The sequence below is a fragment of the Rana temporaria genome, chromosome 1 (genome assembly GCF_905171775.1).
Source record: "Rana temporaria chromosome 1, aRanTem1.1, whole genome shotgun sequence".
NCBI classification, from domain to species: domain Eukaryota; kingdom Metazoa; phylum Chordata; class Amphibia; order Anura; family Ranidae; genus Rana; species Rana temporaria.
In genome coordinates, this window is record NC_053489.1 from 500282680 (window position 1) to 500288679 (window position 6000).

Here is a 6000-nt window from a genome sequence, read left to right on the forward strand (position 1 = left end):
CATTTCTCTGAGTTCATAGACGGACACAGCATCCTTTGACCTTAGGGTTATGCTTCTTCCTACCAGGAGATTTAGGCAGAATTCTACAGCACTTAAGGTGTTAAAAACTTTCCTTCATGCCGCTCCTCCCAGGGGGCGTGGCTCCCCCAGGCATAACCCCCACTCTGCTTTAGCAGCCTCAGTTCGCAACAAGCAGTACAAACAAAGGAGGGGTGGGTGCTGTGTCCGTCTATGAACTCAGAGAAATGGATTTTACGGTGAGTACAAAAATCCTTTTTTCTCTTTCGTTCATAGACGGACACAGCATCCTTTGACCTTAGGGACGTCCCCAAGCAGTGTCAAAAAAATTCGAGGGGTGGGAAAATAACACAGCAAAAACAGGTTACACCCCAAACAAAACCGGAGTTACTCAACGGAGGAACTCCAACCTTAAACTGCCGCCTGTAACACCCTGCGGCCGAAGGAGGCATCAGAAGATGCACTCACATCCACCTTATAAAACTTTGAAAAAGTGTGGAACGACGACCAGGTCGCTGCCTTACACACCTGTAACACAGAGGCTTGGTGTCGGAAGCCCAGGAGGCCCCGATCGCCCTGGTCGAATGCGCCATGACCCGAAAGGGAGGCGCCCGCCCCTTCAGGGCGTAGGCCTGAAGCACAACCTGTCGGATCCACCTGGAAATGGTGGCCGACGAGACTGCCAGGCCCTTACTGGGACCGGACACAGACACGAACAGCGAGTCTGACTTCCGGAACGGAGCTGTCGCCGACAAGTAAACTCGAAGGGCCCGAACCACATCCAGAGAATGTAAAGAGGCCTCCTTCGGGTTCTTCGGCTGAGGACATAATGATGGAACAACAATGTCCTCGTTAATGTGAAAGGCCGAAACGACCTTCGGAAGAAAAGAGGGCTGCGGGCGCAGCACCGCCTTATCCTGATGGATGACCAAGTAGGGGGCCTTGCAATACAAGGCCGCCAGTTCAGACACTCGTCTGATAGAGGTAATAGCTACCAGAAAGACCACCTTCTGCGACAAAGTCAGCAAGGGGATCTCCCGAATGTCCTCAAAGGGGGCACGCTGAAGCGCCGAGAGGACCAAGTTCAAGTCCCAAGAAGGTAGCGGAGGGCGCACCGGGGGGGCCACATGCCGGACCCCCTGCACAAACGTGCGAACCAAAGAATTCGCTGCCAAGGGACGCTGAAAATAAACAGCCTGAGCAGAAATCTGACTCTTGATCGTGCTCAAGGCAAGAGCCTGGTCCACTCCCCGCTGTAGGAACAGCAGGATCCGGGACACCACGTAAGTACGGGGGTGCCACTTCATCTCCTCACACATAGAGATGTATGCTTTCCATGTACGATGGTAAATTTTTCGAGAAGTGGACTTCCGTGCACGCAGCATGGTAGAGATTACCGGGCCCGACAGGCCCCGGTCCTTCAGTACCTGGTTTTCAACAGCCACGCCGTTAAAGCCAGTGACCGTAAAGCAGGATGGAAGATCGGGCCCTGAGACAGGAGATCTTCCCTCAGAGGCAGACGCCAGGGGGCGTCTGTCACCAGACGTACCAGGTCCGCGTACCAAGAGCGACGCGGCCAATCCGGGGCGATCAGGATCGTTGGAATACCTTCGGCTTCCACCCTGCGCAGCAGGCGGGGTAGGAGCCTTAGAGGAGGGAAGGCGTAAATCAGGTGATATTGACCCAGGGAGCCACTAACGCGTCTGACGCGTCTGCCCACGGGTCCCTTGACCTAGCCACAAACCGTGGTACCTTCCGATTGAGACGGGACGCCAGAAGGTCCACGTCTGGAGTGCCCCATTTTTGGCACAGGATCTGAAACACCTCCGGGTGGAGAGACCACTCCCCTTGATCCAGAGTCATGCGACTTAGGGAGTCGGCTTGCCAATTCAGAACTCCCGGAATGTATACCGCCGACAGGGCCGGAACGGACCTTTCGGCCCACCGAAGTATGTGAGCGACCTCCGTCGCCGCGGCCGAGCTCCTTGTGCCGCCCTGATGATTGATGTACGCCACGGCCGTGGCGTTGTCGGACTGGATCCTGACAGGACGGCCCTGTAGCTCCAGCGACCACCTGACAAGGCACAGCTTGATTGCTCGGAGCTCCAGGATATTGATCGGCAGGCGGGACTCCTCCCGAGTCCAGCGCCCCTGGGCTGACTGGGTGCCCCAGACGCCCCCCCAGCCGAAGAGGCTGGCATCCGTCGTGACCACTGTCCAGCGGCACGGAAGAAAAGACTTCCCGGACCGAAGCACCGGAGACGTCAGCCACCATGCCAGGGAAGACTTGGCCAGATGGCTCAACCGAATCTGGTGATCCAGAGAAGATGGGACCCTGTCCCATCGTGACAGAATCTCCTTCTGTAGTACCCTGGTGTGGATTGGGCATACAGAACTGCCTCGAAGGAGGCCACCATCAGACCCAGAACCCGCATGCAGAAGCGAAGAGATGACCACTTCTGGGTCAACAACTGTCTCACTGCAGATTGCAGGGTCAGCAGGTTTTGCGATGGGAGGAACACTTTTGTCTCCCCCGAATCCAAAACCAGCCCCAGGGGTTCCAGCCTCTGGGACGGAACCAACACTGATTTTCTGAGATTCAGAAACCAGCCGAACTCCTGCAGAGTCCGACCCGTGATGGACACGTCCTCCTCTAACTCTGAGCCTGAAGAAGCTCTCAGGAGAAGGTCGTCCAGGTATCCCACGATAGCGATCCCTCGCTGCCGTAGCAAGGCCAGGATCGGGGCGAGCACCTTGGTGAACACCCGTGGTGCCGACGCCAGCCCGAACGGGAGGGCCACGAATTGATAGTGGTCCTCCCCGATCGCAAAGCGCAGATACCTTTGGTGGCTTGTGCAAACATGAACATGCAGGTATGAGTCCATGATGTCTAAGGACGCCATGAAGTCCCCCTGGTGGAGGGACGCCATGATAGAACGGACCGACTCCATCCTGAATCGCTGCACCTTGACAAAGGAGTTGAGGGCCTTTAGGTCCAGGATAGGGCGAACCCCTCCCTTCTTGGGGACCACGAACAGATTGGAGTAGAACCCCCGAAACCGTTCCAGCGAGGGGACCGGCACAACCACCCCCCTGTCCAGAAGATCCTGGACAGCCCCGGACAGGGCTAGCCGACGATCCGGAGGAAGCTGGAGGTTGGATGGAAAAAAATCTGTTTGGGGGACAAGAAAGGAACTCTATCTTGTACCCCGAGGCGACCACCTCGCAAACCCAACGGTCGGATAGAAGAGAATTCCACCGATCCACGAAGTCGTGAAGCCGTCCCCCCACCCGAGACCCGGGCGGGGGCAGACCTTCATGCGGAAGCAGGCTTGTCCGCAGGCTTGTTCGGTTTTTTGAACCAGGGGCGCTTACGCCCGGCAGCAAGGGCTTTTGCACCCTGCGGACCTTTTCCAGCCGCGCTGGCGCACGAAAAAAAACCGTTTAGGGGGTAGTAAAAGTAGGACCTTGCTTGCGGCGAGGTTCCCTACCCTTCCCCGACTGAGGGAGCAAGGTGCTCTTACCTCCAGTGGCATCCTTAATGATGTCATCCAGGGATGCCCCCAAAAGCCGTCCGCCCTTAAAGGGCAAATCTACCAAGGCCTTTTTTGAGTACTGGTCAGCCGACCAGCACTTCAGCCATATAAGGCGGCGCAGAACCACTGCGTAGACAGAAGCCCTGGAAAGCAAAGGAATCTAATCCATATCCGCCTCGCAGAGAAACTTCTGACCCTGAATCAACTGTTCAGCCAGGTCCCTAGAGGACTCGGAAGCCCCCTGGACCTCCAGGTCCTGCAGCAGGAGCTTCGCCCTTTCAGTCAGCGTCTGAGCTACCAGGGCTCCGGCCAGAGCCGGCCTTACCACCGAACCCACCACCGAGAACAGGGAGCGGGCCACGGCCTCCACTCTCCTATTAGCGGGGTCCTTGAAAGCAGGAGCCCCCTCCACAGGCAACGTAGTAGCCTTACTCAGTCTGGACACAGGAGGGTCCACCGACGGAGGAGTGACCCACTTTTTTAAAAAAGTCCTCCTCCAGGGGGTAACGGTAGCAAAGCTTTTAGGAACCGTAAAAGCCTTTTGCGGTGTATCCCATTCCTTATACAACATATTGTCTAAATAAGGAACACAGGGGAATACCTTAGCGGTACGCGGTGGTTTGCGGAATCCAAAAGGACTGACACCGCTGGTGTCTCCGCCAAATCCTCTAAATGAAGAGCCTCACGCACCGCAGTAATAAGAGCTCCAACAAATTCCTTATCAGCAGACTCCGCAGCAGAGTCATCCTCGCTGTCCATGTGGGTTAAGCCCGCATCCTCAGACATGACAGAACCAGAAGCATCAGATTCTGCGTCAGAGATATCCCCAGAAACAGCCTCCGGGGGGGGGGGCGCTTTTTTACCCCCCAACCGAGCACTGGCTGCTTCAAACCTGGTGAGAAAAGACTCCAGGACAGCCGACACCGATTCAACAGATGTGGCAGGGGGAGGGGCGCTTAAGGGTTAATTCCGGCATTGTAAGAAATGAGGGGCCTGATTCAGGCTCCATATTGCCGTTGCCATTTCACCCCTACTGCCAAGGGCAGGAAAAAAGTCCCCCACAGGTCACCTCCCGGCCGCTAGAGCACAGTATGGGGCCCCCTGAGACTCACCACCCCCTGGTACAGCGCGGTCTGTGAAGGCAAGTGTGTGCTGAGGAGAAGCTGCAGCGCTGCGTCTGTCCCCTCAGATGATTCGCGGTCTTTTTTCCCCGCCGAAACGGCCACTAGAGGCCGAACTAGTGCTGAAAATGGCGCCGGCCACAAGAAAATGGCCGCCGAATAATACAAGCGCGGCTCCGGCAAAATGGCCGCCGTTGCGCAGTTTTAAAAAGACAGTGTACCCAAAAATGACAGTACACCAAAACAGCACACAGCACACACAAAAATGCCCAGAATGTCCACCACAGTCCCCTGCAGTGACACAGAACAGCCCCAGCCATACCCGAGTGAAAAAAAAAAAAAAAAAATATGAGCCCCAGGGAAAAAACCCCCTGCACAGCCGTCACCCAAAGGGGAAAGGAGGGAGAGGAATAAGGGAGAGAGGAAAGCAGGGGAAAACCCTCAGTCGACCTCCCAAGGGAAAACATTCCAGCCAGACCACTTACCTGAGTAAGGGGCCACTACTTACCTGTCCTGCGACTACCTGGCTGGAGGTATCCCAGACAGAACCAACGTCCGCGAACGGCATGGCTGTCAGCCAGACACACTGTGACAAGGCCATAGAGACCGGTCATATGTGTGCCCTAGAACCGAAGTTCCCCGGCCGCCCCTGGAGCAATGGGGCCTGTCGTGGACGTCCCAAAGCGGAGCTGAGGGCCGGCACACGCTCGAAGGCCGAACCTGGGGGGACTACAAGGGTCGAGGACCCAGCCTGTCACCCAGTCGGCTGTTGATAGAAGAATCGCAGGATTCAAAAATAAAATAAAAAAGCGAGGAAAAAACTCGCAAAATGCAAAAAAATTTGCAAGAAAAAACTCCAGAGTCCAGGACTCCAGAGAGAGCCTGACTCTCCTGACGGTTAGGCAGAAACAAACTGAGGCTGCTAAAGCAGAGTGGGGGTTATGCCTGGGGGAGCCACGCCCCCTGGGAGGAGCGGCATGAAGGAAAGTTTTTAACACCTTAAGTGCTGTAGAATTCTGCCTAAATCTCCTGGTAGGAAGAAGCATAACCCTAAGGTCAAAGGATGCTGTGTCCGTCTATGAACGAAAGAGAAAAGATGGCGCCTCCTCCCTCACACACACAGACCAGCTGCCAGGCAACTCTGTGAGGAGAAAGACACAGGCTCTGATGCTGCAGCAGCCTGAGAAGGAACAACAAAATGAAGCCTTTGAATCAGACTTCATCAGCCCTGTAAAACAAAGGAGAAAAGTGTCATCTGGAGATAAAGTAAGTGACATTGAAATAGACTGTGATTCTGATGCTGATATTAACCCCTATGAGGTAAA